Genomic DNA, 23,449 nt, shown 5'->3' on the forward strand with positions numbered 1-23,449 from the left:
TATTAGAACACAAAGGTGGAGGGAAATCAATTGTATTTCTACAAACTAGCAATGAAAAATCTGAAAATGAAATTAAGAATTTCGTTTATAACAGCATCAAAAAAAATAAATAGGAATATAATTAACAAAAGAAGTGCACAAGAATGGTTCATTAAAAACTACAAAATACTATTGAAAGAACATAAATAAATGGTAAGAAATCCCATGTTCATGAGTTAAATAAATGGTAAGAAATCCCATGTTCATCAGAAAGGACATTGTTGGGAGGGAGGGAGGAAGGAGGGAGGTTTCGTTAATGGGCCACAATTATCATCCACATTGTATATCGACAAAATAAAATTAAAAAAAAAAAAGAAATCCCGTGTTCATGAGTTAAAAGATTTAATATTGTTAAGATGGTAATACTTGCCAAATTGATCTATAGATTCAAGGCAATCCTTATCAAATTTCAACTCCTTTTTTTAGAAAAATTAGCAAGCTGATCCTAAAATTCATAGGGAAATTCAAGGGACGCAGAATAGCCAAAACAAACGTGAAAAAAAAGGACATAGTTGAAGTACTCACATTTTCTGATTTCAAAATTACTTCAAAGGATTGGTAATCTGTACCAGCAAGCAGGAAAAAAAGGATTAGTAATCAAGACAGTGTGGTACTGACATAAAAATAGACATATATCAATGGAATAGAATTGGGAATGTAGAAATAAATTCATATGTCTATAGTCAACTGATTTTTGACAAAGGTATAGTTTTTTCAACAATGTGGCTGGAACAACTAGATATCCACGTGCCAAAGAATGCTGTCCCACTACCTCATACCATATAAAAATAAATATTAACTTAAAATGGATCAGCTAAAACTATAAAAACTCTCAAGAGAAAACATAGGTGTAAATCTCCATCCCCTTAGATTAGGCAATGGTTTCTTAGATAAGACACCAAAAGTACAACCGACAAAATTAAAAATAATAGATAAATTGAACTTTATCTAAATTAAGAATTTTGGGGGGCCGTCCCGTGGCTCACTCGGGGGAGTGCGATGCTGATAGCACCAAGGCCACGGGTTCGGATCCCATATAGGGATGGCCGGTTAGCTCACTGGGTGAGCATGGTGCTGACAACACCAAGTCAAGGGTTAGGATCCCCTTACCGGTCATCTTTTGAAAAAAAGAAAAAAAAAATTTAAGAATTTTGTGCTTCAAAAGATACTATCAAGAAATTGAAGTGCAATGTTATAACACCAAAATCAAGGGTTCAGTTCCCCATACTGGCCAGCCCCCTCAACAGATGAATAGATAAACACAATGTGGAATATTCATTCATACAGTGAGTGGAATGTTATTCAACCATAAAAAGTGAAGTACTGATACATGATATCATATGGGCTTTAGGGCTGGCCAGTGGTGCACTTGGGAGAGCACAGTGTTGATAACACCAAGGTCAAGGGTTCGGATCCCTGTACCAGCTAGCCACCCCAAAACAAATGGATGGGCCTTGGAAACATTATCTAAGACAAAGAAGTTAGACACACATACAAAAAACTAAAAGAAGTCAGACACAAAAGACCATATATTGTATGATTCCATTGATATGAAATGTCCAGAAAGGGCAAATCAAGAGACAGAAAGCCTGTTGGTGGTTGCCACGGACTGGGGGAAAGGGATGGGGAGTGACTGCTAATGGGCACAGGTTTTGTGGGGAGAGATGAAAATGTTGTAAAGATAGATTGTGGTGGGGGTTGCATGGTTCTGAATGTACTAAAACCTGCTGAATCATATACTTTAAAGGTATACGTTTATGGAATATGAATTATATCTCAGTAAAGAAACTATATGAGAAAAAATGCCCTCTATTTTAATGGTTTTATTATTAGTTGTAGCTGAGATTCAAACCCAAATACATTAAGGAAGCACTGATTAAAATAAATTATTTGATTAAAGGAAGCACTCCATTTTCTCTTAATTATAGTGATATGGTCTCTAGTCTCAAACTTCAAGGGGACAAAGACTAGCCACATGAGAAAAGGCAGCTGCTGTAAACTTGAGAGTCTAAGATGACAATCTTGCTATTAATCTTCCAAATTACTAGGAAAAATCCAGATGCCATTTTCTACATTAGTCAAAGGGGTTTGGGCACTGCATAAACACAAATCTAACTATCTTTTGAGTGGGAAATCCAAGTTCTGAGTCCACCAGACTGTGGATGCAATGATAATAAGAATAACAACAATTACTAAAGCCAGGCACGGTACTGAGTGCTTGATGGTGCTTTATCTCACTGTATCAGAAGCAGGTGCTATTATTGCCAGAATTTTACTGATGAGGTAACTGAGTATGCTTAGAGAGAAAGCTGTGAGAAAATGAGTAATGGTGCTATGATTTGGCTCCAGAACTATGGTCATAACTACTGGCTCTACTGGGTGTGGAGTAGATGACAAACTAGATATGCCTAAATCTCTCAGACATCCAGGTATATGCCTGGTGATATCCAGTTATACTGAGAGGCAAAGCCTGGTGGCGTGGTCCTCCTCCCTGGTGGTAATGGCAGAGAGCTTAATTTACGTAAGGTAAAACTGCAGACTCCTCCTGTGTTCTGGAAGAACCCAGCTCACACCACCTCATGACCCATCCTAATATTCAACCACACCTTAGTTTTAAGCTGTCTTCTCAAACCACAGGCAAGCAGGGAGACTTCTTCCTCTCTACCTTTCCAAATGCCACCCTCCGGCAAGGTTATGAACTCCTCAGGGGCGACGTCCTCTTTTAGAAATGTCTCCCTGCACCCAAATGGTCAGTACTTGATGAACCAATAGAAGGGTCTTATGTCTTGTTTGAAGTTCTGTCTCTGCTACAAACTGTGTGAAATGTCACATGGAGTGGGAGTCAAATTCTGTGACCCGTAGTTAACTTTCCGTGCCACAGGCAAAGCGCTGATTCTTGTCCACTAACTTTGGGGCAAATACCACAGGCTGTAATTGCAGGCTTCAAGAAGCTGAGAGTCTATACTGGGGCTGCTGGAGGCAGAAGCCTCCCCACTCCCCCAACCCCGGTCGGGACCCAGGACTGCCCCTCCCCCACCCACTGCCACCCAGCCTGCTACACCCTGGGGCGGCAGAGCCACACAAAGGCACAGTGTGTGCTGTGCTGACTCACAGCGGTTCTCGGCCCAGGCAAGGACCGTCTCAGAGGGGCCAAAGGGGCCCTCTCCCTCCTGGCCATTTCCCATAGGGAGCAGGAGTAGCCAGGGCCATGCCAGGCTCCAAAAAATGAAGAAAGTGAAAGGTATCAGAGGGCCCAGAATTGCTCAGACTATATTCTTATTCCTTTCTTAGAGAATTCTGGACAGCAGGAAGAATTCATCTTTGAGTCTATTTGTTTCAGATATATGCTCATATATACATTTTAATTAATCTTTGTTTTTGATTTGACAGCTGGCCGGTATAGGGATCCGAACCCTTGATGTTGGCGTTATCGGTACCATGCCCTCCCAAGTGAGCCACCAGCCAGCCCTAATAGAAGTATTCCATGAACTTTTTTTCTGTTTGTTTTTTTGGCAGCTGGCTGCTGGGGGATTTGTATGTACATTTTATTTGAGGTGGAATTCACATAACATAAAACTAATCATTTTAAAGTGAACAATTTTGAAGCATTTAGTATATTCATGATTTGTGTAACCATGACCTCTAGTTCCATCACATTTTCATCACCCCGGAAGAAAACCCTGTACCCACTCAACAGTGACTCCCCATTTTCTCCCCATCCCCACCCTCACCTCACCTCGCCCTTGGCAGCCACCTTGCCCCTGGCACACACCTCACCCCTGGCAACCACCAGCCTACTTTCTGTCTCTACGGATTTACCTATTTGAAATATATTTTGGAATCATACAATATATGACCTGTGTCTGGCTTCCTTCTCTTACCATAATGCTTTCAACATTCATCCATGTTGTAGCATGCATAAGTCCTTCATTTCTTTTTATTGCCGTTTAAAATCCCACTGTGTGTACATACATCTATTGACAAACATTTGAGTTGTTTCCACCCTTCGGCTACTGTGAATAGTGCTGCCATGAACTTTTTTTTTTTTTTGGTGGCTGGCTGGTACAGGGAACTGACCCCCTGACCTTGGTGTTACAAGGCCACGCTCTGACCAACTGAGCTAACCCTTACATGAACATTTCTATACAAATATTTCAGCACCTGTTTACAATTCATTTGTGTACATACCTAGGAGTGGAGTTGTGGGTCATATGGTAATTCTATGTTTAACTTTTTGTGGAGCCACCAAACGGTTTTCCACATTGGCTTCACATGTTACATTCCCACCAGCTATGTACGAGGGTCACCCTTTACTCCTAACATGTACTCATTTGTCCCTTTCCTCCGCCCTACTTCCAAGAAAGCTAGTCCCCACAGACTTCCCTCTCCCCTGGAATAAGGTAGGAGAAATTGCACCTTTAGTAGAAGTATTATCTGGCCAAAGCCTCCAGACTCTTACCTTTTCCAGAAATAGGGTACTGTGACCAGGAGCAAGCGAGGTCAGCCTGCCACCTACCTCCCTGTGGTCACTAAGGCACACCCAGTACAGCCATTAATGTGATCCCATGAAACTACCCTCCTAGAGACCTCCAACACCTCCGTCCTCACACAACAGCCCATTAATCTCCCGTAAACAGTCAAAGCTTAGTGCAGAAAGGAAGCAGCCATGTGAGGAAGCTGTCAGGCCCGGCTCAGACCTGCGGCTGGGTGTTGAACTCAGCGCAGGCTCAGGAGCTCCGAGACTCAACCTGTGGCCTCGTCCTGCCCAGCCCCCTCTCTGAGGCCGGCCCGTCCGGGTTTGGCTGGCAGCAGACATGAATGGAGAGGAAGGGCCTCCCGCTCCACCCCCTCTCACCGGGGTTACTGCCGGTCACAGACCCGGGGCCTTCAAGAGCTATTTACGTTTACAACAGCCCAACAGCGCCTGACCACGCCAGAGCCAATCAGCAGCCTCCAAGCTTGTCCGACTCTGTCTGTTCCAATCAGGAGGCGCGAGCCTTACAGCCTCTCGCCCTTGTGAATCACAGGTCGGCGGTAATCTTTTTTCCTTTTTTCGGGGAGCCTGACGCAGGGTTCCGTTCCCCTAACCCTCAGTCTGCCATACCCTGTAATGGGGAAAGTCCGGACATAGCATTCATTTGGGGAGCAGTCTGCGCTCCAGAACTCAGAGTTTTACATAGGAATGGAGAGCACGTTCCTTCCCAGCAGAGGTCCGATCACTTCTCTGCTGTGAGGAATGTACAGAGCTTTATTTAGCCTCCCTTGCTGCCTGCCCCTCCCTAACTTGGGATTTTAACGTGGGCTCTTAGTCTACGGCTGCCTTTGAGGTGGTGCAGACCTTGCTAACCAGGACAGGCCAGTAGGCAGAGCTCATCTTTATCCTTGTCCGCAACAGTGCAAACGCCTCTCGTATACGAGGCAGAGGGCCAGGAGTAAGCAAAGCAGACTACAGATTGTACAATCGCAGGGGAGAGCGTGAGCAAGTGCACAGAAACAGCAAAGTGTTCGGAATGTCCCTGGCTGATGTAACAGGGGCATGAAGGTGGTGTGTCGTGGGAGAGTGGGAGGGGAAAGCAGAAAGGAGGCTTTGAATGCCTGCGTGGAAAGTTTAGACTTGCTCCTGTAAGTGATAAGGACTCATCAGATATTTTCAAGCAGGAGAGGAAAATACTCTCTTCTGTGTTTCAGAAAGTTGACTCTGGAGGCAACGTAGCAGAGCAGAGTGGGGAACCAGACTAGGGGCTGAAAGATCTTTTCTGAGGCTATGAGGCTATTGTTACAACTCCACCGATGGGTCATGGGACCGCAAAAACTAGGATTGTAATGGTGGGAATGGAAAAGAAGGGCACAAGCTGAAAGGCATTTTGGAGAAGAATCAATAGCATTCAATTGATGTGAGATGAGGGAAGACAGGAGTCAAAGATGATTTTGAGGATTCTTGCCTGAGTGACGGGAAGGATATACTTCCCCTAACTGAAATAGGTAGTAAAAAAAAAAAAGAAAGAAAAAAAGAAAGAAAAAGAGAGAGAAGCAGATTTTGGAAAGGGAATAGTAGTTTAGTTTTTGACATGTGAAGTTTGAGTTTCAGGAAGTACATCCAGGGCTGGCCCATGGCTCACTTGGGAGAGCGTGGTGCTGACAACACCAAGTCAAGGGGTAAGATCCCCTTACCAGTCGTCTTAAAAAAAAAAATTAATAAATATCACCAAATTACCTTTCCTTTTCAATATTTATATTTCTCAATTCTTTTCTTCTTTTGTTGCATTGACTAAACTTGAACATGTTGGTCATCTTTTAAGAAAAAAAAAAAGGGAAGTACATCCACGTGGAAATAATACGCGGAAGACAGTTAGGAATAAGGATTTGGTGTTTGGAAGAGAAGTGGAGAGGAGATCCAAAGAGTTAATAGTGAAACTAAGGAGAAAATTGATGACCTGAAAAGAAATTACAGAATAAGAAGACTCAGTGACAGAATCATGGGAAGTACCAATACTTAACAGAAAGAAGACACAGAGTTAGCAAAACAGACTAAGAAATATCAGAAAAATATGGGGGGGTGGAAACTAGACTAGTATAATAGAAGTGAAAAAATAATTCCAGGAAAAGGGAGAAGGACATTGTAAAAAAATATATAATATATATATATAATGTGTGTGTATGTGTATATATAGATAGATAGATAGATATCTGACAACAGGACATTGATTAAATAAATTATGAGACATTCATTTGAAGGAATACTACATAGCCATTCATATTACGTTGTAAAACCATATTGATTGCCATCAAAAGATGTTCAATGCATCTTAAGAAAAACATTCAGGTTAAAAAATAATACATATACAATTATGTCATTTTAAAAAATTGCATATGTGACTGCAAAAGGGCATGAGGGAACCTTAAGGGTGAGGGAAATGTTCTATATGTTGATGGAGGTGGTGGTTACACAGCTCTGTACAATTAACAAAAATCTTCAAAGTGTAATGCCTTAATTAAAGAAGGAGGTGGATGGGCTGTTGATAGTATCTACTTCATAGAGGTGTGCAGGGGATTAAATGGCAGAACAGAGCACAGTTCTTGGGACACAGCAAGGCTCAATCAGTGGAGAAGGGGAGGGTGACCCAGGACCACTGCATGGAGGAAGCGGGACTGGGAGCAAGACCGGGGAGAGCAAGTGGAGACCACACCTGGCCCTCCAAAACAAAACCCTAAACAAACAAAAGACCCTGGAGTGGATCCAGACAAAAAACAAAATTGAAAAAACTGAGTACTTTTAGACTGAAAAAGGGAAGGTAAATGGGAAAATTGGTAGCTGACTTAAAATTTGCCCAGAAGAAGATCTATTCCTTATTGTTCTAGAAGACTGAATAAAGAACTGAAACTCACGTGGCTATGGAGGGCAAGATAGAAGGGCTGATTTCAGGGGAAAATAACTTGAGCTGTTCTAGGATGTCTTAGGAGAGATAAACTCTCTTCATCAGATTTGTTCAACCCATCCAGGATGCTGTGAGGAGGTTCCTGCATGCGATGATATAATGGACTAGATTACCTCTTAGGTTCCACCTGTTTTAACACTATGATTTCAAGCACATGAGAGCCCTATAACCAAACACAAGGTGACAGGAGTTAAGTTTTGTTATTTTAAGTTTATGGAAAGGATGTCAACCTTGTCCATTTTGATTTTCTAGCTATTTCTCATCTCTTCGTGGTTTTTAGCAAATCTATTTAAGTTGTCTTTGTGATTTGGACAAGAGAGCTTCAAGTGCTCATACCTGTATGATAATTGTTACACTTCTCTCCGTGTAATGGAGATCCAAAAAATATTACTCAAAGCAGCATGAATGCAATGAGAAGCCCAAAGGGATTGCACCTCAGCAACTCCTCTGTTAGAAGGAGAGACTGGGTACAGCCCCCATTCAAAGTTAGCTTCTGGGTTTTTTCGTTTTTTTTTTTAAAGATGACTGGTAAGGGGATCTTAACCCTTGACTTGGCATTGTCAGCACCACACTCTCCAAAGCGACCCAACCAGCCATCCCTACACAGGAATCCAAACCAGTAGCCTTGGCATCACCAGCACCACACTCTCCCAAGTGAGCCACGGCCCGGCCCTAGCTACTGTTTTTATTGTAAAGACAAGGAAGTTTCACAAGAAAAATCAGGTGATTCAATCATTTCAAAAGGACACAAAGACAAGTGACAAAAGTTATCTAATGGCTAAGTATAACTTAAAAAATAGAAACTAGTAACATCATTTAAATTAACAACTGTGACATTCCAAAATACAATTTGTGAAAAGCTAAGTTGATCAAACTGTGATCATTATCTAATCTAAAATATAACCTCTCCTTAAATGATTTAAGCAGGAATTACACTCTTATGATTAAATCTAAGTATAATTGTCTCTAAAGTTTCCACCAACAGACAGGTTGCCCTTAGCAAATATTTTTTCACATTTTTCCCTACAGCAATTCTTTCAACATCTTCTAACAACAATTAGTATGTTAAATAATCAAAGTACATAATCCCATCCCTAAACAGTGATTATGATTGATTAGATGGGCTTTTGCCTGCTAGCTGTAGACCCTTGTCTCCTAACTGAGGATTTTTGTCCCATACGTGCATTACCTAAAAATCCCATCTAAAAATCAACTGAGGGGGCCGGACTGTAGCTCACTTTGGAGAGCGTGGTGCTGACAACACCAAGTCAAGGGTTAAGATCCCCTTACTGGTCATCTTTTAAAAAATAAATAAAATAAATAAGTAAATAAATAAATAAAAATCAACTGAGAAGCAATATATACTTGATTAGAATTGATTAGATAGGCTTTTTGCCTGCTAGCCGTAGGCCATTGGCTCCTAGCTAAGAACTTTTGTCCCATAAGTTTTTTAGCTAAAGAGCCCTGTCTAAAAATCAAATGAAAATCAAGATTTCTAACTCTCTATATTTCCCCCCTTTTAATTATTAAAAAGAATCAGAAGAAATCAAGGAATTGGAGTCAACGCTGGAAACAAGGACGTTTTGATGAAGAAGAGTCAGCATTACTTCAGCTAGACGAGTTCATTGGAACATGGAACATAACAGTTTAATCACTATTAAAAAAACACAAAATACGTAAGATACTAATTGCCGCAATAATCCAAATTCTTATGTTTAAACTTGAAAATTAATGGGTAGGATTAAGCCAACGGGCCAAATCATTTAAATGATTAATAGTAATCTTTTGAGCTTCTTTTTGAAGCTGTGTCATTTGTTGTTGAAGTTTAATTAAGTTTTGAGTATTTCCATGTAAATTAGAATGAAAAGCTCCATGTAATAATCTTTGTATATCCTCCCTTGTAGTGGAGGAATTAAAAAGAATAGAAGTTACACACATGGAGTGATATCCTGCATCACAATTAAGTTGACTTCGACTCCAAAGAGCTTGCTGTAGTTCACCAATCCAGGATACAGCTGCCTCTAAGGCATCTAATCTTTGTAAGATTTCTTGGTCGATTTTAGTTTGAGATAAGAACTCAGAAGTTACATTTTGAAAATAATCATTCATTTTTTGTGTGGTTTGAATAGAGTGAATTAAAACAACAACGGCAGTTGCTGCTATGGCAGCAATAGCTGTAGCAGCGATTACAGAGGCAATAAGAATGCCCAAGAATCTCTTAGGGCAAACTTGCTCCATAGCAGAGGTGACTTGCTTCAGGGGAGAATTCCCTATCCATTGTTGTGTGAAGTTAGTAGGTAAACAAGCTTCTCCTCTCTGTTTTAGTATAGAAACATGATATATTAAGAGTAGTAATATTAAAATGAGTGATGCAAGGAGTGAACTAAGTAAAATTAGCCAGGAGAGTAATATTAAATTCAGAAGTAAAGGAGAAAGAGAAACTTGTAGATAACATAACAAATATATAAGGATGAGAGGTACAAATCATAACTGAATCAACGTTATCTTGTACTATCCATCTTAATTTAAAATTTGTAATTTGAAATTTTCCTTGTCTAACTATGCAAGGGAAAAATGGGATAGAAAGACACCAAATTGTCCTTTTAAGGGGAGAGTAATAAGAATCATATCTTAATCTTAAAATTGGAGCAGCTGAACCTGGATTCCAATTATAAGAGAAGCTGGAATAATTAAAAGGAAGAGTGTAATTTCAAGTAGTGCTGGGATGAAGTACTGATACATTTTGTGGTCCCCAATTTTCTAATGTAATATTAGTAAATAATGTTTTTTCAGAATATTAATGTAACAGCAAGAGACCCAGTTTAAATCTCTACTGTCTTCTATGGAAATTCAGGGATGGGAAGAGATAGGAATATTAGGCTTCGGATGATATTTTCCATTTTGAAAAACTCCTGGAACTCTAGTGGTAGAAATAAACAATTGATGTTTTCATGCTAAAAGTCGATCTGGATTTTTATAATATAATTCATATACCAGTGAGGAGAGAAAGGAATACATAAATTATTATTTGTCCAATAAGGTGAAATACAAATGGGTGATTTGTCAGTGACGAAATACCAGTCATGGGTAAGTTTATGCCATCCCGCACTGTATCCTAATTTATAGCAGGATTGTCCACATTCTTCAAGAGGACCTAAGGGAGGGAGGCAGTTACCTCCAGTGTAAGCAGTATCGTTAGATGAACGAGGCTCTGAATCACCCCAAGTAAGCAGATTAAAAACAGGGGGATTCAAAACATCGGTCCAATAAATGTTATTACTTATGGAAGGCTGAATAAAAAGGAAAAGCCCATACATTATGAACAAGCATGTTACCTTTGGACATTTGGAATTTATAGTTATATGATTCTGGAGTTCTGGAATTGGTTTGTTCTTGCACAGTGCTACATGATATGGGCGAATGGTCTTTGCTGAATTTCAAAGGGGGCCTGTAGGAAAAGAACAGAAGCATACCCTCTTCCCCAGGTTAGTAGTTCAATAGGGTGGTCCTTGTAGTGAATGACAATGTAAAAACAATGGTTTAGGTCTTCCCTCAGTGGGAATACAATGTCATTCAACAGCTGTTAAATTTTGATAACTATAATTTTAAAAATTTAAAGTGAATGGGCCGGCCCCGTGGCGCACTCCGGAGAGTGCAGCGCTTGGGAGCGCAGCGGCACTCCCGCCGCGGGTTCTCGAGGGGCCAAACCTTTCTCCATATTCCCCCTTTTATGTTTATTTAATTGAGATTTGAGTAGGCCATTAGCTCGTTCTACAATTGCCTGGCCAGTGGGAGGTATATGCGATTATTGTAACATGTTTAATATTCCAATTATCACAAAATAATTGAAAGGCCTTAGAATTATATGCAGGTCCATTGTCAGCTTTTTTTTTTTTTTTTTTTTTTTTGTGACCGGTAAGGGGATCTTAACCCTTGACTTGGTGTTGTCAGCACACGCTCACCCAATGAGCTAACCGGCCATCCCTATATGGGATCCGAACCCATGGCCTTGGTGCTATCAGCACCACACTCTCCCGAGTAAGCCACGGGCCAGCCCAGTTTTAGCCAGTTTTTAAAATTTCTTTTATAAATTTACCCATATAAACCATTATCATGACTTACTTATACTTTCTGTTTTTGTCCCATACTTCCTACTTCCTAAATAGCGAGTCATTTTACTCTAGGACAAAAATATACTGTACCAGATGCTTTCTCACATAAAAATTATTTTCTTTCTTTTTTAGCCTTCCTAACCATAACTACATCTTCATATCCATCGCTTTCTTTATATCACCTCTTTTTCTACGAACTTGTTTTTTCTCTATCAATGTTAAATAGGCCTCATTTGCCTAAAAATTATATACAGAATGATCCTTTTGTTTTTTGGCTGTGCTCACAACTTAAAAGCCTTTAGCAAAGACAAATGTAATCCTTTGTGATTAGTAAACCCTAGGCAAAGATGGATGCTGATAATTAAAAAAAAAAAAAAAACACTTTTACAACCTTAGGATCTAGTAAATGGGAGTCTATTTGTCAGAGAAAATTATACAAAGCCCAGTTTGAGCCTCAGCTATTTTTACCAAATAGATATTTATGGTTTCCCAGCCAAAACCTTGGTGTATTAAGTAGTTTTCAAAGGTCTCTAGCAAAGGTTCAAGTTATGAGGCAGCAATCTTGAGTATCCATGAATTATGGAAAATATCTCCTATTTATTGTTTACTTTTTATAGTTTACATGAAAATTTTAAGAAGGAAACAAAATTTTATTTTTTGTATCAATGTACTGTCAATATTACAGTTAATATTAGTAAAAACTTTGACTAATCAAGATTATTGAACTAAGTAAGCAATTTTGAATTGTTTTATATTAATATTTGTAGATAAAAAACCATTTCTAATTTCTTTTTTCTTTTTTTTTAAAGATGACTGGTAAGGGGATCTAAACCCTTGGCTTGGTGTTGTCAGTACCACGCTCAACCAGTGAGCGAACCAGCCATATATAGGATCTGAACCCATGGCCTTGGTGTTATCAGCACCGCACTCTCCCGAGTGAGTCACAGGCCAGCCCTCCATTTCTAATTTCTGAAAAGACATGTTTTTAACTTTAACAGATCCAAATATATTTAGTTTTCTTTGTGTAAAACTAACATTTCTGTATTTTATCAATATAACACAACTTTAAGATTTTAAATTACTGAGAAGAAATTTTGAAACTATAATGATCTCATTTATAAGCATTTAACCCATTCATATTTGTTTAATTTACTCATATCAGGCTATACCTTTATCAACCAATATTAACTAGAGCCTTTGAGATATTGGACATTAGTTGCCTTTTGCTAGCCATCCTGGTTCCCAAGTACCCATGTGGCATTCAGGACCATGTGGATTCCAGAGAGACCATGTGGACCTCAAGGCAGAGGGCAGGATTCACAGAGATATTCACAGAGATAATGTTTAAAAGATATTGTTTCTCCCAGCATGGCCAGGAGGCAGAGCTGAGATAAGGAGGAGACATATTGGGTTTTGCCCTGCAGCTGATGGCCCATGTGCTGTGGATACATTATGTTCTCTGGCTTCACCATGGCCCTCTTTTAGTGCCTAGAATTTAGAGGCTTAAAACCAAAAACAAGCTAACAACAAGACATGTGCAGGGCTTTGGGGGAGGCCCAGCAGCCAGTTCTTTTAGAGCTTTTAGTCCTTAAACAAATTAAGCAAGTATCAAACATACCACAAAATGTGTTGACCAAAAGACAAATCTAGGCAAAAGGTTTAAATCAAATTTTGAAAACACATCTTTTTATCAACAATTTAAAAAAATAAGTCACATGAACTTGAAAAGTACACTTATCTATTCAATGAGTGCACATAATTTATAAGCCAATTTGGTACCATGCAAACGATACAAACACACATATAGACATGAACATGTAGACATAACATTCAGCTTATGTACATATATATGTAGACATAAACAGAAACAATAAGGATTTTATAGGTTTGTTTAAAATGTAATAAGGAGACAGATAAAATAGAAAACTCACTAGTTTAAAATGACAGTTGGATTTAAATTGTGTTTCTAAAAAATGTCAAAGCTTATCTGTAAGGCCTCATCCTCTTTTATAGCAAGTAAGGTAACAAAAACATATCAATTTCAGTCTAGTTTTTGTTTTTCAAATGGGTTACTGAGCTAAGGGCTGAGCCAATGAACAAGTAGAGCCCAAGCCATCTGACTTTTGTGGTTTCAAGAGAAAGGTGGCAGACCCAGAAGGAGGTCTGGTTGGTGTGCCATGGCTGTGTTTCTCATGAGGCCTCAGAGTCTTTGGCAAAGAAGAGAAGCACATGGAGTTAGGAAAAAAAAATATGCTCAAACAAAACCAGGGTTGCAAAGAAACTGTCTCAGGGCATAGAGCTAGTTGGTAGGTGAAAACAAAAAAAATAAATAAAATAAAATAAAGACATGTTAACAGACTGAGTGGAGAAAATCATTACTCCAGGGTATTGGGCAGGATCCTTTCCAGAATGGGGTTTTTTTGACCTACAATCAGACAATGTGGGTCAGAAAATTTCTTTATGGCCTGCACAAATATAGAAAGGCAGGGGCAAGACCAGAGTGTATCAATGAATCACCTTGGGGAAGAAGGATTCTAGTTTCTATGGCTTGCCTCAGGGGAGAATGCAGCCAAGAGACAGGAGGGCAGGAGGAAGTCAAAGCAAAAATAATTTGCTTTTGAGGCTTTCATTTTGGGGCATAACTTTCCAGGCCTTAACACAACATTGCAAAGAAATATCAACTTCCTTGACTTTAGTTCATCCAATTTAAAGTCCTTTCAGTTATCCAAAACACATCTTTAGGGGCTGAGGGTTTTAGGTTTGTGAGATCTGGTGATGGGAAGGGAACAGGGAAGTTGGAGGCAGGAAAGTCAGGGGCAGATGGAGGAGGAGGTGGTGGTGAGGATTATGTTCCATCTTTTTCGATGACATAAATATGTCTTTGTTTTTTGTTAAGGTCCTAAATAGGTCTCAGAGTGACTCAACATATGTTTTAGTCTGTTTTGTGTTGCTATAACAGAAATACCTGAGACTGGGTAACTTATAAAGAAGAGAGGTTTATTTGGCTTAAGATTCTGGGACAGCTGCATCTGGCACAGGCCTCAGGCTGCTTCTACTCATGGCAGAAAGTGGCAGGCAGCCAGCGGGTACAAGCAGATCACATGGTGAGAGGAAGCAAGAGAGAGAAGCAAGAGAGAGAGAGAAGGTGCCAGGGTCTTTTTAAGCAATGAGCTCTTGTGGGAACTATCAAGCTAGGACTTACTCATTAATCTCCCCCCGCCCCCAGGAAGAACATTAATCCATTCATGAGGGATCCGCCCCCATGACTCAATCAGTTTCCAACACTGCCACATTGGACATCAAATTTCCATATGAGTTTTGGAGCGGACAACACATCCAAACTCCATCAATATAGATTCCAAACCATTAGGTGAGAAGGCTTGACAGGACCTATTGCATTTTTTAACCAGTGACCAATTCATTCCCAATCCTCAATATCAAGACTTCCTTCTTTAGGGTACCAAGGGCATTGTTGTCTAATAACCGATAATAATTCAACAAGCTGTCATTCAGTTACCTTACAGTCAGCTGCTTTACGGAGACATTGGAGTTGTAATTTATGTTGAATCTCCTCTTTAGTTAAATAATTAACCATATTTTAAAAATGAAAGTAAGAAAAAAAACCTTTGGGTGAAAGCCTAGCTAAACACAACCACAGGTGTGCAACACTAATGGAAAAGCTGCCTGTGATTCCCTTACCGGGATGAGTAAATGTCAGATGTCCTTCTCTCCAAGACTTTGCCAGGTCCGTCTCTGATCCATGGAGTCAAAAAACTCATGTGGGGCACCGCTTGTTATACTTCTCTCTGTGTAATGGAGATGCAAAAAGGATAACTCAAAGCAACATGAATGCAATGAGAAGTCTGAAGGGACTGCACCTTGGCAACTGCTCTGTTAGAAGGAGAGACTGGGTACAGCCCCGATTCAAAGTTAGCTTCTGTTTTATTGTAAAGACAAGGAGGTTTCATAAGAAAAATCAATTGATTCAATCATTTTAAAGGGACACAAAGACAAGTGACAAAAGTTATCTATGGCTAAGTATAACTTAAACAATAGAAACTAGTAATATCATTTATTTATTTATTTATTTATTTATTATTTATTTATTTTTTTTAAAGATGACCGGTAAGGGGATCTTAACCCTTGGCTTGGTGTTGTCAGCACCACACTCACCCAATGAGCTAACCGGCCATCCCTATATGGGATCCGAACCCACGGCCTTGGTGTTATCAGCACCACACTCTCCTGAGTGAGCCATGGGCCGGCCCTGAAACTAGTAATATCATTTAAATCAACAACATGACATTCCAAAATACAATTTGTGAAAAGCTAAGTTGATCAAACTGTGATCATTATCTAATCTAAAATATAACTTCTCCTTAAATGATTTAAGCAAGAGTTACATTCTTATGATTAAGTATAATTGTCTCTAAAGTTTCCACCAATAAACAGCTTGCCCTTAGCAAACATTTTAAAATATTTTTCCCTACAGTAATTCTTTCACCATCTTTTTTTTTTTTTCTTTCTTAAAAGATGACCCGTAAGGGGATCTTAACACTTGATGTGGTGTTGTCAGCACCACACTCACCCAATGAGCTAACCGGCTATCCCTATATAGGATCCGAACCCATGGCCTTGGTGTTATAAGCACTGCACTCTCCCAAGTGAGCCATGGGCCGGCCCTCTTTCACCATCTTTTAGCAATAATCAGTATGTTAAATAATCAAAGTACATAATCCTGTTCCTAAACAGTGATCACAATTGATTAGATGGGCTTTTGCCTGCTGGCTGTAGACCATTGTCTCCTAACAGAGGACTTTTGTTCCATACATGCATTACCTAAAAACCCTATCTAAGAATCAACTGAGAATCAACATAAACTTGACTAGAATTGATTAGATAGGTTTTTGCCAGCTAGCTGTTGGCCACTGGCTCCTTTCTAAGGACTTTTGTCCCATAAGTTTTTGAGCTAAAGAGCCCTGTCTAAAAATCAAATGAGAATCAGGATTTCTAACCCTCTACAGATAATCACTAATTGCATTCCTAACCAGGCTCCTAGCAGAAATTTAATTATTTGGTTTTATTTATTTTTTGTGTGTGTGCGAAATTTTTTAATCTTAAAGCCTCTTAACATAATCGTGTATATCTATGTACAAAACATACATAAATTTCACTTTATTTAAAACATATGAAAGAGGTAATTCCAACTCACACTAAACATAATAAATATAGAACTTGTTTTGTTAAAAATCTACAGTATACATTCAAGTAAAGGCTAAACTTCCAATGCCAACTGTATTTGAGACAAAAATTAAACATTTACAATAATCGGTTTCCTAAAAGTGCTATTTTTAATACCTATAAGAGGAAACTCTTTCTAGCGCTTTTGTTTCCATCCAAATATCTATGCATTCCTTTATTCGCAGAACCAGATGCTTCTGTTACTAAAAATACATATCCAAAGCTTTTATATCCCTTTAAATAGATTTAACATTTCAGCTCTTTGAGGGGAAGACAGGGTAATCCAAACAACTCAGACCAACTTCAGTTATTAGAGATGACTGACTTTATGACACACCCTGTTTCCACTGAGATGTGAAATTTGATGAACATGTTAATGATAAAACTTCCAGTCCACATGTCTAAGGTAAGTCATCTTTTTCTACATGAGAATTTGTGTAGGTCAAGGTGCATCCACCATAGCAACCTTCCTGTGATCCAGGTCCTGATGAAATGCTCTACTTCTGATTTGTACATTCTCTTCCAACCTGATTTGGTTTAGTTTCTTCAGGAGTTATATTCAGAAGCAGGAAGAGACTTCGTGAGTTTAGCTGTGCAAACTGGAGACCCATTAGACACACGATGAGGCTTCTTTTGCCGTTGCCTCGAGTGCACCAGAAGATTGTCCAGATCAGAATTTCCCGAGAAGGCACTGAAAAGTTGCATATTTTCTGAGTTCTGGTGGTCAAAGGTAGTCATATCTAAAAACTGTTGCTTTAACCAACTGGCTCTTTCTTCTTCAAATGCCTTTCTCTCCAATCCTAGGCGAAGAGCAGCTTCTGTAAAGCTTCTTCTTTCTCTCTCAAAATTCTTTTTTTGTTCTTTAAATAGAGACCATTCTTCTTTGAGGTGTTCCTTTTCTTCCAACAAATAACAGTCTCATAATAGTGAAGTAGTATCATCGTCACATGCAGTAGCAAGCTGCTGCTGTAAAAGTTGTTGCTGAGTTTTAATCATTTCTTTACATTGCTGAATTTCTAACTCGAGTTTTTCAGTTTCTTGTTCATGGTCTTGTCTTGAGATTACATCTTCATCATTAAAACATTCTAAGTGTACCTTTGAAACTTGGTTATCAAGTTTTTCTACAGGACTTTTCAAAATTCTCCACTGTTTTCTGATGCTGTTTCTAAGCTGCTCTCTCGCAGTTTCACAGGAAAGATCCCATATACTCTCTCTGCTCAGTTCCCCGGCATCTTCTTCAACATCAGAAATAACCTACGAGTGGTTAGAGATGAAAAGAAAAACAACGGTATCTTAAAATGGCTTTAGATACTCAGGGAGCAGTCATCAGATTGATTACCAGAGAGAACTTTATCAAAATCATGGCTGTGCTGTATCTTATGCATATATGACTCAGTACTTAACATAAATATCTTGAGAAGAAGCAATTAATGTTTTAGATAGAAACTCCCCAATTTGGGTTTGAATTTTAATATGGTTAGTAACAACAGTCATGGAGCTGTTTGAGGAGAAGCTATTCACTACCTAATGTTGAATTATTTGGTTTTAATATGAGTTCTCATTATACTTCATGTCTATATCACTCATTTTGCACACTATGGTACAATGGAGAAACCCTCAGACTAGTTAGAAGTCAATATGACCTAGTTTCAAGTATTGGTTCCACTACTTACTGGAGGTATAACTTTGGGAGAGGCATTTAACGCAGAGGTTTTTAACTGTGATCCATGAACTCCCGAGGGTACCCCAAGAACCTTTGGTGGATCCGTGAGGCCAAAATGATTCTCATAATAATACAAAATTAAGACTTTTTCATCATCATGTTGACATTTGTCCTGATGGTACTGAAGCAATGGTGGGTTAACTCTTTGAGGCTTGATAGGAATCGAGGTAGCAGCACCAAACTGTGCCAGTCAGCATGGTGTTCTTCACTGTGATACACACAGAGAGGAATTCACTTTCATTTAAGATGTTCTTGATAAAGTAAAAAAATTATTAATTGTATTAAATCTTGATCCTTGAGAACATGTCTTTTTGCAATTCCGTGTCATGAAATGGGAAGTACACATTAAGCACTTCTGTTTCATATCAAAGGACAATGTTTGTCTTGAGAAAAGCATTAGTGTGACCATTTTAGTTGTGAGCTGAATTAACTGCTTTTCTCGTGTAACCTCATTTTCACTTCAAAGAATGACTGAGACAAGCTATGGTTCTTCAAATGTGGTATTTGGCAGACATTTTCTCAAACATTAGTAAAGTAAGATTGTTACTTCAAGCAAACAACTCACAGTGTTTGTTCCAATAGTAAAATTTGAGCTTTCAAGCAAAAATTAGGATTTTTTTTCTTTTTCTTTTTCTTTTTATGATCCTTGAATAGTGGTCAGTTTTCTTTCTTTCTTTTTTTTTTCTGTAAATATTAGCATTTTGGACACCTTGCATATGGTACTGAGTTTGACAGCTTACCAATAATTAAAGACCTGTCTGATGAAGTCAGTGATGATATTAATGAATGTGATTTTTTGATATTGTGAAATAAAATATGTCAACATATTAGAAGATTTGTAACTCGCTGAACCAATATTTTCCAAATGACCAAAACACAATGTTACTGTGATATTATCATATGTATATATGGGTTTTTGTCCACAGTTCCTGGCTCTCTAAGGCAAGACTCTAGTCTTCCCCTGTCTTTCTGTCTTGGAGCTGGTCATAAAGAAATCCTTGACCTACCTTGTCTGATTGTAGGTGATAAGACCTCCATTTCAGGAGGGATTTTGCCCTATGCCCAGGAGGAAGAAATGCTGCACAGAGAGGCCAAGAAGAATCTGAAAAGACAGGACTTGCTGGGTTTCCCCACGAAGTCTGTTTGTATTAGATCATGCCCTTCTTGTCCAATCACATTTCTACAAGATTGTCCATGCTCCAATCATGCCTGTGTAATGAAGCTTCCATAAAACCCCCAAATTCCAGGGTTCGGAGAGCTTCTGGAATAGCTGAACATGCAGAGTTTCCTGGAGGGTGGCATGCGCAGGAAGGACGTGGAACCTCCACGCCCCACCCCCCGTACCTCACCCTATGCTTATTCTCATCTGTATCCTTTGTTAATATCCTTTAAGATAAACTGGTAAGTGTAAGTACATGTTTCTCTGAGTTCTGTGAGCTGCTCTGTTAGATATTAATTGAATCCAAGTAGGGGGTTGTGGGAAGCCTGATTTACAGCCAGTTGGTCAAAAGCACAGGTAAAACAGCTTGTGATTGGCACCTAAGGCAGGCGTGTGTGCCAGTCTTGGGGACTGAGCCCTCAACACCTGTGGCATCTGATGCTATCTCCAGGTAGATAGTGTCAGAACTGAATTGAACGAGAGGACACCGAGCTTGATTACTTGGAGGGGAGAAATTGCCACACATTTGGTCACAGAAATCTTTGGTGTTCATTGTGGTGTGAAAGCAGAGGAAAAACAGTGTTTGTATTTTTTTCTTATTCAGTTAAAAAATTATGCATGAGTGAAAGGTACATTCAAAATGCAAGCAAAGGGCTGGCCAGTTAGTTAAACTGGTTAGAGCACAGTGTTATTAACACCCAAGGTCAAGGATTCGGATCCTTGTACCAGCCAGCCAACAAAAGAAAAAAAAAAAAAAAGAAAGAAAGAAAAAAGAAAAGGCAAGCAAGACCAATGACTTCTAATGTAACAAAATATGAAAACTTTATTGATAAGTTTTCAGATTGCACATTGCAGCTAACCTTTAAGAAACTACCCCTTGTTGGGGCTGGCATGTTAGCTCACTGGGTTAGATCTTGGTGTTGGTAACATCAAGGTAAAGGTTTTGGATTCCCTTACCAGCCAGCCAGCAAAAAATAAAATCAAAGAAACTTCAACTGGTTGAATTTTAGTGTAGTATGAAAGAAGAATATCCACAATTATCTTTTAAAAGGCTATTAAAATACTCCTTCCTTTTCCAACTACATATCTGAGTGAGATTAGATTTTCTTCATATACTTCAACCAAACAACATATGGCAATAGATATCAGAATCCAACTGTCTTCTAGTAAGTCAGACATTGAAGAGATAACTTAAAATGTAAAATAATAACACTCCTCTCACTAAATTTTTTTGTTTTGGAAAATAGTTATTTTCATAAAAATTTGTTATTCCTGGGCCGGCCTGTGGCTCACTCGGGAGAGTGTGGTCCTGATAACACCAAGGCCCCGGGTTCGGATCCCATATAGGGATGGCCGGTTCGCTCACTGGCTGAGCGTGGTGCTGACAACTCCAAGTCAAGGGTTAAGATCCCCTTACCAGTCATCTTTAAAAAAAATAAATAAATAAATAAAAAATAAAAATAAAAATAAAAATTTGTTATTCCTGCTAACACATGATAGGCTTATTATTGTCATTTTAAAACAAATTAATAAATATATACTTAAAAGATTGGCTGGCCAGTTAGGTTAGCTCAGTGGGGAGAGCACGATGTCATAACATGAAGGTCAAGGGTTTGGATCCCTGTTCCAGCCAGCCACAGAAGAATAAAATAAAAGATATATGCTTTATCTTCTATTATTGTGAATATTTACAGATATAACCCACATAAATAAAAACCATTCAGGGTCCTCAGTTTTTTTTTTATAACAGTTTTATTGAGATATAATCCACATACCATAAAATTACCCATTTATAGTTCAATGGTTTTTAGTATATTCACAGAGTTGTGCAGCCATTCATCATCACACTCAATTTTATTTTATTTTATTTATTTTTATTATTACAGTATTCTTTTTATTTTATTTATTTATTTTTACAATCAATTTTAGAACATTTTCATTACCCTAAAAAGAACCTGATAGCCACTAGCGGTCACTCCCTATTTCTCCCCAATAACCCAACTCCAGCCCTAGGCAACCATTATTCTACTTTCTGTCTCTCAAGATTAGCCTGTTCTGGACATTTCATATAAACAAAATCACCTGATATGTGATCCCTTGTAACTGGCTTCTTGGGTTTTTTGTTTTTTGGCAGCTTTCCAGTAAGGGGATCCAAACCTTTGGCTTTGGTGTTTGGCTTCTTTCAGTTAGCATAATGTTTTCAAGACTCACCCATGTTGTAGCATGAATCTATTCTTCATCCTTTTTTACTGCTGAATAATATTCTATTATATGGATATACCACATTTTATTTATCAATTTGTCAGTTGACAGATATTTGGGTTATTTCTAATTTACGGCTATTGTGAATAATGCTGCTATGAACATTCGTGTCTAAGTGTTTGTTTGGACATGTTTTCGGTTCTCTTGAATACAGGCCTAGGAGAATTACTGAGTCATGTGGTAACCCTACACTTAACCTTTGAGGAACTGCCGAACAGTTTTCCAAAGCAACTGCACCATTTTGTATTCCCATTAGCAGTGTATGAATGTTCCAATTTCTCCACATCCTCATGAACACTTGTTACCTGTCTTTTTTTTTTTTTTTTAATTTTATTTTGTCGATATACATTGTGGCTGATTATTGCTCCCCATCACCAAAACCTCCCTCCCTTCTCCCTCCCCCCCCCCCAACAATGTCCTTTCTGTTTGCTTGTCGTATCAACTTCAAGTAATTGTGGTTGTTATATCTAATCCCCCCCCCCGGTTTTGTGTGTGTGTGTGTGTGTGTGTGTGTGTATATGTGAATTTATATATTAATTTTTAGCTCCCACCAATAAGTGAGAACATGTGGTATTTCTCTTTCTGTGCCTGACTTGTTTCACTTAATATAATTCTCTCAAGGTCCATCCATGTTGTTGCAAATGGCAGTATTTCATTCGTTTTTATAGCTGAGTAGTATTCCATTGTGTAGATGTACCACATTTTCCGTATCCACTCATCTGATGATGGACATTTGGGCTGGTTCCAACTCTTGGCTATTGTAAAGAGTGCTGCGATAAACATTGGGGAACAGGTATACCTTCGACATGACGATTTCCATTCCTCTGGGTATATTCCCAACAGTGGGATAGCTGGGTCGTATGGTAGATCTATCTGCAGTTGTTTGAGGAACCTCCATACCATTTTCCATAGAGGCTGCACCATTTTGCAGTCCCACCAACAATGTATGAGAGTTCCTTTTTCTCCGCAACCTCGCCAGCATTTATTGTTCAGAGTCTTTTGGATTTTAGCCATCCTAACTGGGTATTCCAGAAGGGGAGGAAAATGAGTTATCTGTCTTTTTAATTATAACAATCCTATTGAATGTGAAGTGGTATCTCATTATGGTTTTGATGGGCATTCCCTAATGATTAATGATGTTGAACATCTTTCATGTGCTTATTGGCTATTTGTGTATCTTCTATTGAGAAATGTCTATTCAAATCCTTTGCCAACATTAAAACCGGGCTATTTGTTTTTCTGTTGTTCAACTGTAAGAGTATTTATTTTGGATTCTTGTCCCTTAACTGACATATGATTTGCAAATATTTTCTCCCATTCTGTGTGTTGTCTTTTCACTTTTTCTCCCCCCACAACTGCAGCAGGCAGGTTTTATCCCAGATTCTGGAGACCTGTGGCCCCCAGTCTTCCCCCAGGGTGATATTGGGGGGGGGAGGACTAGAGGTCGGCTTGGCTGAGGCCTGATGAAGTGAGGGGC

The 23,449-nt window shown here is 38.9% G+C and overlaps 1 pseudogene; it reads right to left on the reverse strand.

Annotated features, from left to right (window-relative positions):
• Positions 1–17,229: 17,229 nt before the first annotated feature.
• Positions 17,230–18,191, reverse strand: LOC134381786 (afadin- and alpha-actinin-binding protein-like; annotated as a pseudogene).
• Positions 18,192–23,449: the final 5,258 nt, after the last annotated feature.

This window comes from Cynocephalus volans, chromosome 7 (genome assembly GCF_027409185.1).
Source record: "Cynocephalus volans isolate mCynVol1 chromosome 7, mCynVol1.pri, whole genome shotgun sequence".
NCBI lineage: Eukaryota > Metazoa > Chordata > Mammalia > Dermoptera > Cynocephalidae > Cynocephalus > Cynocephalus volans.